Source organism: Hordeum vulgare, chromosome 2H, assembly GCF_904849725.1.
Source record: "Hordeum vulgare subsp. vulgare chromosome 2H, MorexV3_pseudomolecules_assembly, whole genome shotgun sequence".
In the NCBI taxonomy this organism is placed as follows: Eukaryota; Viridiplantae; Streptophyta; class Magnoliopsida; order Poales; family Poaceae; genus Hordeum; species Hordeum vulgare.
Genome location: NC_058519.1, coordinates 295859954 through 295875769, shown reverse-complemented (window position 1 = coordinate 295875769; position 15816 = coordinate 295859954). Strand labels below are relative to the sequence as shown.

General features: G+C 37.2%; 1 long non-coding RNA gene across 20 annotated transcripts; it reads left to right on the top strand.

Moving 5' to 3' along the window:
* Positions 1-331: 331 nt before the first annotated feature.
* On the top strand, positions 332-11971 carry LOC123426123. 20 transcript variants are annotated; one of them, XR_006622036.1, is made up of 13 exons: positions 336-595; positions 742-883; positions 982-1121; positions 2018-3822; positions 3921-4082; positions 4171-4266; positions 4546-4614; positions 4820-4924; positions 5005-5228; positions 5923-6109; positions 6643-6746; positions 7077-7166; positions 11648-11971. It is a non-coding gene; the product is annotated as an uncharacterized LOC123426123 (long non-coding RNA). The 20 variants fall into 20 exon arrangements; XR_006622046.1 differs by having other exon boundaries at positions 721-1121; positions 2018-2909; positions 3243-3822; XR_006622048.1 differs by having other exon boundaries at positions 337-595; positions 721-1121; positions 2018-2909; positions 3734-3822.
* The last annotated feature ends 3845 nt before the right edge of the window (positions 11972-15816 follow it).

The window sequence follows — 15816 nt, the reverse complement described above, 5'->3', positions numbered from 1 at the left end:
TTCAAGTTAACTAAAGAAATATGGAGACAATGAAAACAATGACGGGACAAATCTGAACAAAGCCCGGGGCGTAAAATAACTATCGAGCGCTCAGGACCACAACATAGTCCAAATAGCCTATGGGCGAGTGCCATCTTCACACGTGAGCGCTGGATAGCAAATACCGCTCATGGGCGTCTAATAACAAGGATCAGATGGTCTTGGGGGCTCTCATGATGGGCCAAGGCCCGCTCATTGATGCTGGCTGGGGTAACTTCATGGTACATTCCTATTTGGCGCTGCAGTTGCTGATTCCTTCGTTATTCTCCAAACCGGCGTGTGCTGCTGCTATTATTGGGCGGGCCCATATCACCGCTTCCTTCCTCCGTCTCGGTCACTGTTTCTCATTTCCTTCCCCCGTTCCCCTTGCCTCCTTTATCCAGAAGAGGCGACGATCGCGTCAAATCCGGCGATTCCGGCGATTCTTCCTTCCGCCGGCGAATCCGTTCCGCTCCGTTCCTCCGTTCCCCTCCCTTTCTGGCGTTGAACCTGGCGAATCTGGCAACTCTCGCATCCCCGACTCACGCGTCGTCCTCCTCGTTGATGGGTTCGACTGGTTCGTACTCCTTCGAACCCTAATCATGTTTTTTCATGATTTCATGTTTTTCCTTTTGGTTTGTGTGGATCTAGCTGTTTGTAGTGATATATTATGTCTCTTGTTCCTAACATATATCGTCATAGTGTTCCCCGTGATTCCCCTAGGAAGAAGAATCAACAATGCGAGCTTGGTTCCAGAAGTATTGTTGGTGGCGTGTTGTTTGTTCGAAGTTATCTTGTCGTGTTGTCTGATGTGGACAGACTGATCTATCTCTATGTATTGGATGGAATGAACCAAGTTATGCAAGTTGAGTTATGCCGTCTGACTATTATTCTCGATTAAACTCGCATATTGCTTTCATTTTTTCAAAAGAAAAACTGCTAATTGTTTTTCATCTCGTGTAGAGTCAGTTCTCAAGTTGGTCTGTGTGCCCATCTCAGGGCGTGCTCCTCTGGTTGACAAGGCTAGATCGTTCATTGTTCAATGTTACTGTTTGATCTGCCTGGATTATTCATTTGGTTCATTGTGGAAATAACTTTCTTAAGTACGATTGTTCAAAGATTACCTTAGTATTTCTTCTTAGATTACTTTATTCCATTAGTCATTTCAGTTCGTGTTTGATGCATGAAAAAAACTTTGGAACCTACGTTTTTTACACTGTTTTGCTTGTCAATCATGTGAAATTTGTGTATTGAGATCACAAGAAGATTTGGAAGTTATGTTAAATTCCAGTCATTGTTCAGAGATTGCTATGTTCCTTTTTCTGTGAGAATGCAGCATTGTTCATTCTATCAGTATTTGGTGTTAAGTTGTATCTGTCTTATTCTAGCATGTTCAGTAGCATGCTATAATGTTCATTGTTCAATATGTAAGTATGTTTGTTTAGTGTTTGCTGGATGGAATGTGGAAATAGCATGCTTAAGTATTATTGTTGAGAGATTAGTATTAGTAGTATATATGTTAAGAGATTAGTTTTTTTTCGTGTAATATTTCAGTCATTTTGTGTTTGATGCATGAATGAACAGTCCCACTATTTACATGGTTTGGTTTTGCTTTGCTTGCCAATCTTGGTAGCTGTGTGTACTGAAATTAGAAGAAGCTTTGGAAACTATGTTTTGCTTATAGTCTCTCTATTGTTTATGTCCCTTACTCTCTAAGCATCATTGCCCAGTCTTTAGTATCTGTGTTCATTCGGTGAACTCTTGCATGGCTATGGCTTCTTATGTCTACTATTTTTACATATAGCCTTTTTTCGTAGTTAGGGCCATTCATCTGAGTATTTGAGAGGCTACTTGCATTTCTTTTTGTCTTCAACCTTTCTTTCTTATTGTGTTTTTAGCCTTTTTATTTCCCATCTTTTTTCTTCAGCTTCATCATTTTCTTTGTTCCTCATAATTTCTGTTTACAAGTTTCTCATATTTTGTCCATGGCTCATTGCAGTATCTCTTCATATTGCAGTAATTATTATGATCATTCTATCCTTCCTTTCGGAAGTGATAAACAAAGAGGCACTAGAGTTGGAAACTTTCTCTTGCAAGGTTGATTTGTTTTTCATTTGCATCTTTTGTTTTGCTTTGACACTCAATTTCAAGTGCACCAGGCTGTAAATCAGTCACCCCATCTCATTTTGTGCCGAGATTATAGTTTGCTTTCTATGAAACAGGGCCACATCCCTTTTTTCTCTAAAATTGACTGCCAATTGAATTGTAGCCATAAGCTCTCACACTTATGCTGATAATCCAAGTAGACTACTTTTGTTAGCTATTCAAAAAATATTTTGCCATATTCCTTTGATGCATGCTAAATTGTTGTTCTTAATTTAAGTTATTGCTGGCGTATTTCTATGTATTTTTCAAGTCCTTGGCTTTTAATTACTTTTTCCCCAGTCTTAAGTGTAATCGCAAGATCAGGTCTGGCTTTTCTCCAGTCTTCAGTGTCTTTCAATTTAAATAGTTATTGTTGTTTTGTATACTTGTTGTTGTTTAATAGATGGTCATTTATTTCGTTTTACTACAGCTTGAATTTGCAGGAAATTGTAGTTAGTATTTTACCATTTCTTGTGTAGCATTTGTAGTTTCAAATATTCTTTTTATTGTTTTTTAACTGCGGCCTATCTCTTTTACAGGAATTCCTGCTTACTATGTTATTTGAAATGTTTCAATAGTTGTTGTTCATTTCTGCGTATTAGTTATTGTTTAGAAGATTGTAATTTATGTTTTTCAAATGCCAAATGAATTTGCAGCTCAAGAAGGTAGTGGGATTGGGCAACTAGAAGATTTAGGAGGGGATGAACCTTTTGAATATCCCCCACAAGGTCTTCGTAATGACCAAGGTGGTATGTTTATTCTTACCGTAAGACACCACGTGTAGCATTTTGAATTTTTTTCAGCATGTTTGTAGAGCAATTCTGATAAATATCATAATTTCTGTCTACTTTATTCTTTACTGGAGGTGGTTTAATCGTTTGAAAGTGACATTACTCTAGAAATTATTACTTGTTCTTACCGGATGTAGAAATTATTCTTTTTCTAGCATCTTATTTAGTTGTTCTTTGTTTTTTTAGCAAGAGTGTTTCCTAGGAAGTTATGCAATCCTACTTATATTTCCCGCCTGTCAACCATGCCTTGCAACAAAGTTGTCAAACAGTTTTGTGGTGTTCAATTAGGTCATATTAGCAAGTATAAAATGGAAGCCCTTCTTCATATGACATACCACCTTATCATCCCAATGAATTTACTTGAGTGGTTAGATCAGCACATTTTTGGTAATGTGGAGCCCTATTTCAAGCACAAGAACAAAGTTATCAAGATCACAAAAGATATGGTGGACAAAATATTCGATTTCCCTGGTGGCACTGTGCCTTTTCTTTTTAGTAGTGATGATCCTCAAGTGAAATCAGAAGTTTCAGAGTTAAGAAGCAAGTACATTGATCACCGTAACAAGATGCCAATAAGTAAAATAGAAGAGTTTATGCTTGGTGACGAAACTGAAGATGGTTTAATCAGAAGCTTCACTTTTTATTTCATATCAACTATTATGTGCCCCGCATCATACATCTTGGTAACATGAAGTTCCTATATTCTCTAAGAGATGTTTCTCTCATTCCTACACTTGACTTTCAACAATTGGCACTCGATTTTATGCGTGAGGAATTAGAGCGTCATTTTGAAATGATAATGAACAGACCAAGTGTTGAGGAAATGAACAAGCCTTCACATATTGGGGGATGCCTTCCTATTTAGGGAGTAAGTTTTTCCCATATTCCAATTTTTAGTTTTTTATCTCAATTTTCATTTTTTCTATATTTTTTTTGACTCATTGAGTTTTTATTTTGGAGTGACAGATCATTTATCTGGATTTTGTTGATTTTGATGTTATTGAGAATCATCAATCAATTGTGGATTATTCTATTCCTCGGATAACTCATATTAAGAATGATGATTTCGAGTATCTTGCATTGGTTGATAGGAATTATGAGTCTAAGAAAGCATTTGGAATTCTAACAGTAAGCATCGTATACTCTATTACATGTCTTTACGTATAGTTTTTTAGCTCCAGTATTTTTTCATTGTTTATTCTTCTTTCATTTGTAGCTTCGAGACAAATCTCAAACACCCTATGCTAATGTTGGGCCTGTGAACAATGCTCCTGTTAATCCTTCCGAGTTTCTTTCAGTTCCTTATGTGGAGGTATGTCTTTTTCTTCATTCAGATTTCATTGAATAAATGATTTTCAACTAGTCTCTTGTTTTTTGTACTATAGTTAAACATTTATAGATAATGTCATTTCTAGGTCATTAATGACATGAATGTTGACTTAGATGAAAAAGTGAAGCGAGATGCTCATTCCAAGAAACAAATAAATTTGAATATTTTACCCCTCGTACAATATTGTTCATCATTTAAAGAAAATTTGTTCTCAAGTAATTCAGAAGATTCGTTATTTACAAAGTAAAATGAAAATTGCAGGTTCGTGTGGAAGAAACTACTAAGGAAGAGCCAGCAGAACCAAAAGTTGAAAACATTGTTGATGTTAAGGTACCCTATATTTTTATTTTTTTCATTAACTATTGTTTATTCAATTATTTCTTTTTTCATTTTATTTTCAATTTTATCCATACAAAAAACTTAGTACAGTGAGTTGTTTTGTCTTTAGCCAAAATTTGAAAAGCTCAAAAGATATACCAATGTTCAGCTAATGTTCAATTCACTACAATTTTTACATGTTTTTCCTTCCATCCAGAACAATTTTGGCCTGAATTCTGCTTACAAGACACCAATCATTCATGTTCGTCCTTCAGTTTTGAACATATATTCTCTTGATCAAGCTACTAGTTCACAACCTAAGGTTTGTTTTAATTTTCTGCTTTTTTCCGTTGCTTCTTACTTTTGTTGCTTGAACAACAAGTCTTCTACCTTTGCTAGCAGGAAGAAAAGAATCGATCACCTCCAAGTACTCATGAGAATTTTTCAACTGGAATGAATGAAAATAGGAGTTTTATAATGATCAGCTCTTCTTCTAGAAAAGATAGAGTCAAGTGCTTCCAAGGAACAAGACACTCCTATTTTTTTTTACAAAAAAGACAAAACAACATCTGAATGTGATGCAAGTGTTCAAATTCAAATGCCCTTGGAATTTTCTGAGCAACAAGGTTAGAGTTCGCGGTTAATATCTTTTCTTTTTCAAACTCAATTGATTATTTCCTTTTCATCCTTTTTCAATTACTTTTGTGTAGACTTTTCTACAATCATTGATGTAGAAGTTGGAACAAGAACATCTCATAATACAATTGAAAAGAAGAATAGGAAAAAGAGAGCAGCTAAAGTTCAATCTCCTAATCAACAAAAGGAACTTAAAATATCTCGTGATGTTGATGAGTTTTTTTCAAAATTCTTGAGGAAGCCTTTTTTGAAAACATAGTAAATTCTCTAATTTAGTAACTATTTTTTTAATACTCTTAAATTTTTGATATTTGTTCTGTTACCGCAGCACTCTCCATACATAACTGATTAGCTAAGAAACATTTCTTATCCAAATATCAACTTAATGAGAATCTGGAAATGAACATTTGAATTAATTTTTCAATATTAGGCATGGAATCAACATTAAAACTTGTTATTTCAATCAATTCGTGCATTGGTATCCAAGACCAATTTGAGTGTCCTTGCATTTTTAATTATAGACCACATATAGTTTTAATCTTAACTCGATGGTTGCAATTATTTTTATAACTTTTTCCTAAAAGAAGTATTCAATTTGAATCAAATATATTTTAAGTAGGAATGCAATTCTCTTTTGGAAAACTTTTTTATGTCTCTATAGTTACACTTTTTTATTCTTTGCAGCACTATTTTTGTGGACATTGCTGGTCTTCCTGTTAGCTATGAGAACTACTACAATTCTTTTGAAGCAAGGGGTGGAACTGTAGATGAAGTTATGAACTCGTTTATTCAACTTCCGAAATTTGAATCAAATATGAACTCTAACGTAAAACCTTTTATCAAGAAATACTGTTTCACTTCCTATTTCACTGTGAGTATCTTCCGACTTCCTTTCTTCTACTCTTGTCACTTCTTCTTTTTAGTTGTAAATTAAGTCAATTTCTCTTATCTTTTATTTGAATGGCGACATAATAAATTGTTGGTTACTCCTGAAACATTTGATCCAGTTAGCTGCATAAGATTATTTTACATAATTAATTCAGATGAAACCCTTTGGAAACAGGACTTGGTAAATATGTGTTAAAACTTATATTGTTTTTAGCATTAACTTTCTGTTTTTATTATTATTCGTTCTGATTTTGCTTTTTCTTTCAACAGTTATTCTTTCCTACTATAAAATCAATCCATTGGGTTATACTCTGCATTAGTTTTCTTTTCGAGAGAACTCACTTTTTTTATCCTTGTGGCACTATTTCACAAACTGTTGAAGGAGAACTTGTTCACAACTTGGGAAGAACTTCTTTTAGTCAGAATATCAATTGAATTCATCAGAAACAAATTAAAATCATGCTCAAGCTCAGTCGAAACCTTCTAACTATTATTTTTATTTATATTTTTAAACAGGCTTCGAACTTTAACATGCTTTGTAAGATTAGTAAGAAACCTTTCAAGAATGTGTTTAGTTTCAAGCTTGAAGATACTGGTCCGTACCCAACAAAATGCTTGATGTAAGTTTTTTTTCTTATTTACTTTTTGTTTTCTTCATTCCGAGTTAAATTTTTCTCTGTTGTTCTTATTTCCTTTTGCTATTAATGACATGAAGTACACGCCATAGAACATGGTGGAGATCACGCTAGGTGCCGAGAGCTATATTTTTTGCAAGCAGTGCTTTATTTCTATATTTATTTTGCTTTTAGGCTCTAGTAGCAATGAACTAATAATTCTATTGTTTATGTCTATTTGTTAAAAACATTGTCTAGGATGACAGTTTGCTCTTTTAGCATACAACTTTTTGTCTAGGTCTTCCTCTTCTTCATGTTTTCTTTTTCTATATGCAGGCATGATTCAGGCCACTATTTGCCAGTATACATGGAAAACTTTGAAGGCAAATCAATGAAGTTTTTTAGTATGGTATTTTCTTAACAAATGTATGAATTCTATTTTGTGCCACATATATATTGTATTTTCTCATATCAAATATAACACTATATATCAATAGAATATAGATGTCGGGACCCCGATCCTAAGTCATAGGAATTCAGCCTGTAACATATCGCATCCATTTGCGGTCTCACGCACGGTTAACCCTACGGCTGTAGCCTTATCTTAGTCGGGACCGTTTGCGTCTTTTGACTCACGTATGCAATTGTGTCGCTAGTAATTCAATGACAAAGAACCCGGATCGACATGTCTAGTCATAAACCAAAGTGACAATTCCGCACAGGGACAGGCATACATGACCCAGCAAAGCAGTTGTCCGTCACCAGCGAATGTACACGAGTCGTAGGAAGCTACAAGGACTTCATTACATCGCGTGACATTTTCCTAGAGGGAACAAACACAACAGCTAAGAAGGACACACACCGTTCAACCAATGTGTCCGGAGCATTAGCGAGCTACCATGGCTCGTTGGATCATAAAGGGCATTTTTCTGTAAGGAGTGCTACTAAAGTTTACGGCTAGGTAATCGAACCCCATACATATCAAGTACGACACACGTACGCATGGCATACCGATATGTATAGATACATCGATGGCATCACAACATAACCATAAACATAGAAGCTTTATTTAAGAGGCTCGGAAGAGCCACACACATAATATTACACACTAAGGGTCTCATGACCCATCATAGCAGTCATTCAGTTACAAGCCAGCGGAAGTGATTAAACTGTCTGAGTACAGACAGGTGAGACTAGAAGGCACATGGCCTGACTATACTACAGACCCAATCTAGGGCCAGATCGTAGCTGGGACACCAGCTACTCATCATCGTCGATGTCTAGAAAGAACCCTTCATTAGGGTCATTAATAATTATTAAACAAACATGAGTACGGAGGTACTCAGCAAGACTTTAGGATAACTATCTACTAATGCAATGTATCAATAAGAAATTGTGGGGTTTCATGCGGAAAGCTAGCATTTGACTCGTGGATAAACAACTTGTATTTTAAAATAAATTTTGACAACTTGATTTCTCGTACACGAGTCCACTATCACCACAACAATACTCTATCGTGGATTCATTCCGTCTCCATACGAAAATGCCGTCCACGACACTCACATTTATCTTGACAATTTTATGAGTAGCCATTGAAGTTATCTATGAACAACATATGTCTCCAAGAAGTCCATATCCGCGGACACGGCTATTCGAATAGATCATAACCCAGCAGGGGTGTACTTCGTCACACACGCTCTCGCCACTTATCGCCATGTGCAGGTCATGCACCTCGGCAATCTTCAAGTGGAAGCCCAACGAGGGAGTCGGTCACGACCGTTAACCACGCTAATACTTGGTCCAGGTCTATCGTCTATCTGAGAGTAACCGCACGGAAGTCCGGCCGAGGTTTCCGCCACGGCCTCAAACGATGTGCGCAAGGTTACCAAGCCCATCATCCGGGTGTCACTTGGTACACCGTGCCACTGCCTGCCGCAGTATAGCCCACCTCTAAGGTCAGCGCTACGCACGGCCGCCAGGATGATTATAAACACCAGAAACTACTTCCAACTCCTGGACCGAGTACTAAGCGATTAACAAGTCGAGAGGGTCAATTAAGTATCCCAACGTGTGGTAGAATCTAGTCTTGGATTACATACACGGAACTCAGTTCCTAAGGACGGTTCCAATGAAACAACCCGCCATGTACTCCTACATAGCCTTTCACCGGTACCTTTACCAAATCAGGTTCAACCACACAACCTTTACTTACTGAACACATTCTAACAATTCTGTTCATCACCCAGATGACAGACCATACACAACTCTAAGCATAGCATGCACAGAAGGATAAGGCACATCATGGCTCAAGCATCTACCAGGTATGCTAGGTTGCAAGGTTCAGCTATTTACTGTGACAAGGACAGGTCATGCAAAGGAAGTGGGTTCAACTAACGTGGCAAAAGCATTTGAAGCATTTGATCCTAATGCAATAAGTAAGAGTAGGAGCGAGAACATGGGATTTATCGGGATGATCAAAATGGTTGCTTGCCTTGTTGCTCAGAGGAGGAACAATTTCCGTCAGTCGGATATTCGGTGGAATCCGGAGGAGCGGAGCCTACCGAAAAGAGTGACAAGCATATGCAACAAAATGATGCATGAGCTTGGCATGAGGATGCAAAGTGGTATACTATTATGGCTAACATTTATTAGGTTTGAAGTTGATTTGAATCAAATTCAAATATCACTTCAAACGAGGTATTCTCGGATACCATTTTAATTGATTCGACCTGATGCTCAGATCAACTTGCTTTTAACCTGCATGGAAATGACATGTTAGGTTGCTGGTTTGTGATTTGGACAATGTTTGATCATATCATTTGAAGTGGAATTTAAATAATTTCCAAATTTCATCTCCAAAGTATTTATAAGAGTTAACTTATTCATTAATCTATATGTTTGGGTTCAGTAACATTTTCAAACATGTTTGACAATGACATATTCAGATTCTTTGAATTTTTCTGATACTTTTTCATATATAAATTTTTTTCGTTGGACTTACAGATTATTTGCTATGATTTTTAGAAGTTTTAGACATTTCTGGAATTATTTTTATATTATAAAATCCTTTATTGCGTCACAGTGATATCTCTGGTCAACAGGGGCTGGGCCAGGTCAAACCTGACCTGTGGGGTCCACTGGTCAGTGACCAGGGGCTAATCCCTGAGTTGACCAGCCCCTAACTGGGGTTTGACCCACCCTGGGCCCACTGTCAGCGGCTGGGGGGTGTTAGTGGGTTAATTAGGCTGACGACGTCGAACCTCACCGGAATTTCGCCGGCGACGACCAAAACAGTGGCGAGTTCTCGCCGGAGTTGATCAAACTCGCGTTACAGGCATCGGTTTTGGGCGTGGTTTAGTTCTACGGCTAGCTAGCGAAGCATCGCATCCAGAGGGGAAGGAGCTGGACCAGGTGGTCCCCGGAATCCACGCCGGCGACGAGGTCAGCGGCGGCTGCGGATCGGGCATCGTCGGGAGTGGCGTTGCGGGACACTAGCAAGATGGGAGAGGGGCTCTACGGCATCTACAGAGCTCCAGGAGCTCATTACTTAGCTCGGTCTCGCGAACGGGGTACCACAACGACGACAACGACATGGCCGGCGACGAGGACCTTTGGGCTCCGGCGTCTAACGGGGTTAGAGGAGGGGAATGGCATCGGGAAGAGGGGGAATGGGAAGAGGGGCTCACGACGGTTCTTCTGAGGCTGACGGCAGGGTCGGCGAGGACCGGGAGGCGACGAATCGGCGGCGACCAGAGCTCCTGGGAGAGAGAGATCCGAGAGGGGAGGGGAACGAGAGGAAGAGAGGAGGAGATAAGGCAGAGGGGAGGAGGAGGAGAAGAAGGCACGGGGCGTCGCGCTGGCGCTCCTGGGGGCCTCCAGCGGCGAGCAGGCAGGCAGGAGGTGGTCGGGGCTGGCCGCCGTGCTCATCTTCCCCTCTGCCTACTCACAGGAGGAGGAAGATGACCAGGGAGCCCCTCGTGGGCTGGGCGTCCTCACGCGAGAGGTAGGTTTTTCCCCTTTTCTTTCTATTTTGTTTCTGTTTTATTTATTGACATTGTTTTTCATTTATTTTGGCTTCACAATCAAACTATAAATAGTTTGAAAAATGCTGGGTGTTAGTTGGAATATTTCCAATCACCCATAAGGTTTTGAAAGCTATAAAATTTTGAATTCAAAATTAAAACTTGAAACCAGTAGTCTTTTGCATTTATTTAAAATGCCAAAAGTATTAGGGAAATGGTTTCCTTCATTGCTTTTTTGTTTTCAAGAGTTATCAGAAAAGTTGAACTTTTCTTGAGGCCATTTTGGATTCATTGATTTGAATAAGTTTATAATTCCTTTGAATTTGAGAAGTGCCTAGGGTTTTTGAGTTTTCCTTCACCACTTACTTTGATCTTGTTGTAATTTTTTTGGATGCAATGCAACGAAGATTTGAGCAAAATGCTAAACCTTGGTTGGGGTTCAAAGGATGTGACAATAGATAAATTTATGTTTCAAAATGCAAATTTGAAAGACTCATACTCCTCCCTATTTGAATTGGTTATATACGACCGACAAAACTGAAAAGAAGATATATATCATGTATTTATGTTTAGTTCCTACTCCTCTTTTTTTGATGCAGTTTCTGTAGTTTTTGCATTTCTTTCTTGAAGTTGTTTATGCAGTTAACTAAAAATAGCATAGCAAACTATTGTATACCTTACGTTTTGTCAACTTCTGTATACTACTCCTCTTTCGTTTCGGAAGTGTCTGCAGTTTTCTGCACTTCTTTTTTAAAATAGTTTCAACAGTTAATAGCAAACTTCCGTATATCTTCTGTTTGTCAACTTTTGTATACCTTCTGTTTTACTTCTCAATGATTTTTCCCTCTATATTAATATTATTGATACATTGTGTTTTGTATGTAGGAGAACATACCAATGTACAGAATGATCTCTGCATTCAAATTATTCAAAAGTACCTTGAATCAATTGAAAGAAGAAGATCTGCCACAAAGCTACTGATCTTAGGATTCCTTGTCTTACAATTGTCAATGTGTAATAGAATGCCAATTTCTGCTAGGAACAACCTTTCTTAATGTGGGCTAGTTTTGAGTTTTATTATTGTCATATGTAATACTATGTTAGCACATACTCGTACAACTACTGCACAATTTTCTTTTGTGACTATTGTTGGAACACTATCAAGGTGAAATATTTGGAGGAGACCAAATTAATATGTTCCTTTTCTTATTGTGGATGTTTATCATACTTTTTGGTTTTTTGTGCCTTCTAACATCTCCACTGGATATCAACAGAAAGTTTTGGCACAACTATGCATTTTTTCAGAGTAGACCTTATGTATCTTATATTTTTTACTCACAAGTTTTGCCCTGTTTTTAATTAGCAAGCTCAATATCTTTAAAATGTAAAACATTAATGTGTGCAGCAAAATATAGAAACTAAAAATAAAATTTTGAGCATCTAAAGTTTCTAATGAATTTCTGTTAGAATGACAATAGAAAATTTTGAAAAATATTTAAGAAGCAAAAGTCAAGTTTCTAGTTTTAGTATCTCAAAAGTTTTACATGCTTTTCATTCAACTAATAGTATAGTTGTGCAACATTTGGCTTCGATGTACCAACGCCATTTTCTCGGAACTGGGCACGCACAAATTCCTCATGCTCATGATGTTTTTAGTTCCAATTCAAAAAACATTTATAATTCAAAATTATGATTTTTCTTGGAACTTATTAGTTTAATATTTTAGTTTGATATCTTTAAATACAAATTCAAAATTACTTTAAACTAATTTAGCTTCTAATAAATTCTAGTTCAACAAATTAAAATATAGTTCTCTTGAATTCATTTGAAACGAATTAAACTAGTTTCAACAAATTACTTTCAACGAACATCTTGAATTCTAGTTCAACAAATTAAAATAAATTTTAGTTCAACTAGTTCTAATTCAGTTACCTAGAATTCAAAACTAGTTCTTCAAGATTTGAAACTAGTTCAAAACTAGTTCTTCAAGATTTGAAACTAGTTCACCTGCATTCAATTTGTAGTTCAACAACTTCAAATTCAGTTCACTTGAATCGAATTTTACTTTTAATTAATTCTAGTTCATCAAATTCAAATACAATTCCCTTGAATTCAAAATTAGTTCAACAATATTTGAAAATAGTTCACCTACATTCATATTGTAGTTCAACAACTTTAAATTGAGTTCACTTGAATCGAATTTTATTTCTAATAAATTCTAGTTCATCAAATTCAAATACAGTTCCCTTGAATTCAAAATTAGTTCATCCAGATTTGAAACCAATTCAAATTCAATTCCCTTGAATTTAAAATTAGTAAAACAAGATTTTAAACTAGTTCACCTACATTCAAATTGTAGTTCAACAACTTCAAATTCAGTTCAGTTGAATCAAAAATTTCTTTTAATAAATTCTAGTTCATCAAATTAAAATAGAGTTCCTTGAATTCAGTTCACTTGAATCAAATTAAACTTTTATTAAATTCTAGTTCAACATACTTAAATACAATTCCCTTGAATTCAAAATTAGTTCAACAAGATCGGAAACTAGTTCATCAACATTGACGTTTTAGTTCAACCAGTTTAAATTTAGTTCACTTGGGTCAAATTTTACATCTAATAAATTCGTGTTCAACTAGTTCAAATTCAATTCCCTTGAATGCAAAATTAGTTCAACAAAATTGGAAACCAGTTCACCAACATTTAATTTTTAGTTCAACCACTTCAAATTCAGTTCAGTTGAACTCAAAATTACTTCAACAAGATTTGAAAATAGTTCACCTACATTCATATGGTAGTTCAACAACTTCAAATTCAGTTTACTTGAATCGAATTTTACTTCTAATAAATTCTAGTTCATCAAATTCAAATACAGTTACCTTGAATTTAAAATTAGTTCAACAAGATTTGAAACCAATTCAAACTCAATTCTCTTGAATTCAAAATGAGTTCAACAAGATTTGAAACTAGTTCACCTACATTCAAATTGTAGTTCAACACGTGCAAATTCAGTTCACTTGAATCAAAATTTTCTTTTAATAAATTCTAGTTTATCAAATTCAAATACAGTTCCTTGAATTCAAAATTAGCTCAACAAGATTTGAAACTAGTTACCTACATTTAAATTGTAGTTCAACAACTTCAAATTTAGTTCACTTGAATGAAATTTTACTTCTAATAAATTCTAGTTCATCAAATTCAAATACAGTTCCCTTGAATTTAAAATTAGTTGAACAAGATTGGAAACTAGTTCACGAACATTATTTTTATAGTTCAACCAGTTCAAATTCAGTTCCCTTCAATCGAATTGTACATCTAATAAATTCTTGTTCAACTAGTTCAAATTTAGTTCCCTTGAATTCAAAATTAGTTCAACAAAATTGGAAACTAGTTCACCATATTTAATATTCAGTTCAACCAATTCAAATTCAGTTCAGTTGAATTCCAAATTAATTAAACAAGATTAGAAAATAGTCCGCCTACATTCATATTGTAGTTCGATAACTTCCAATTCAATTCACTTGAATCGAATTTTACTTATGATAAATTCTAGTTCACCAAATTCAAATATAGTGCCCTTGAATTCAAAATTATGTCGGGACCCCGATCCTAAGCCATAGGAATCCAGCGTGTAACACATCGCATCTCTTTGCGGTCTCACGCACGGTTATCCCCACGGATGCAGCCTTACCTTAGCCGAGACCGTTTGCGCCTTTTGACTCGCGTATGCAATTGTGTCGCTAGCAATCCAATGACAAAAAACCCGGATCGACATGTCTAGTCATAAACCAAAGCGGTAGTTCCGCACAGGGACATGCATACATGACCCAGCAAAGCAGGTGTCGGTCATCAGCGAATGTAGACGAGTTGTAGCAAGCTACAAGGACTCCATTACATCGCGTGACATTTCCCAAAAGGGACAGACACAGCAGCTAAGAAGGACACATGTCGGTCAACCAATGTGTCCGGAGCAGTAGCGAACTACCATGGCTCGTTGGAATCACAAAGGGGCATTTCCCTGTAAGGAGTGCTACTAAAGCCTACGACTAGGTATTCGAACCCCATACATATCAAGTACAACGTACGTACGCATGGCATACCAATATGTATAGATACATCGATGGCATCACAACATAACCATAAACATACAAACTTTATTTAGAAGGCTCGGAAGAGCCACACACATAATATTACAAGGTAGGGGTCTCACGAGCCATCATCACAAGTCATACACACAATTCTTACAAACCAGCGGAAGAGTAAAGTTGTCTGAGTACAGACAGATGGAAAGATAAAGGCACATGGCCTGACTATCTACACACCCATCCTAGGGCCAGATCGTAGCTGGGATACCAGCTACTCGTCATCATCGATGTCTAGGTAGAACCCTCCATTAGGGTCATTAACAACCTCTGCAACAATTTATTAAGCAAACGTGAGTAGAAAAGTACTCACCAAGACTTTAGGATAAACTATCTACTCATGCAATGTATCAATAAGGAATTGTGGGGTTTCATGCGGAAAGCCAGCATTTGACTAGTGGCTGGACAACTTGCATTTTTAAATAGTTTTGACAACTCCGATTTCTCTCACACGAGTCCACTAACACCACAACAATACTCCATCGTGGAATCATTCCGTCTCCATACGGAAATGCCGTCCACGACACTCACGCTTATCTTGACAATTTTATGAGTAGCCATTATAGTTATCTATGAACAACATATGTCTCCAAGTAGTCCATATCCGCGGACGCGGCTATTCGAATAGATCCTAACCCTGCAGGGGTGTACTTGTTCACACACGCTCTCGCCACTTATCGCCATGTGCATGTCATACACCTCGACAACCTTCAAGCGGAAGCCCAGCGAGCGAGTCGGCCACGACCGTTAACCACGCTAATACTTGGTCCAGGTCTATCACCTATCTGAGGGTAACCCGCACGGAAGTCCGGCCGAGGTTTCCGCCCACCATCTGGGTGCCACTTGGTACACCGTGCCACTGCCTACCGCATCATAGCCCACCTCTAAGGTCGGCGCTACGCACGGCCTCCAGC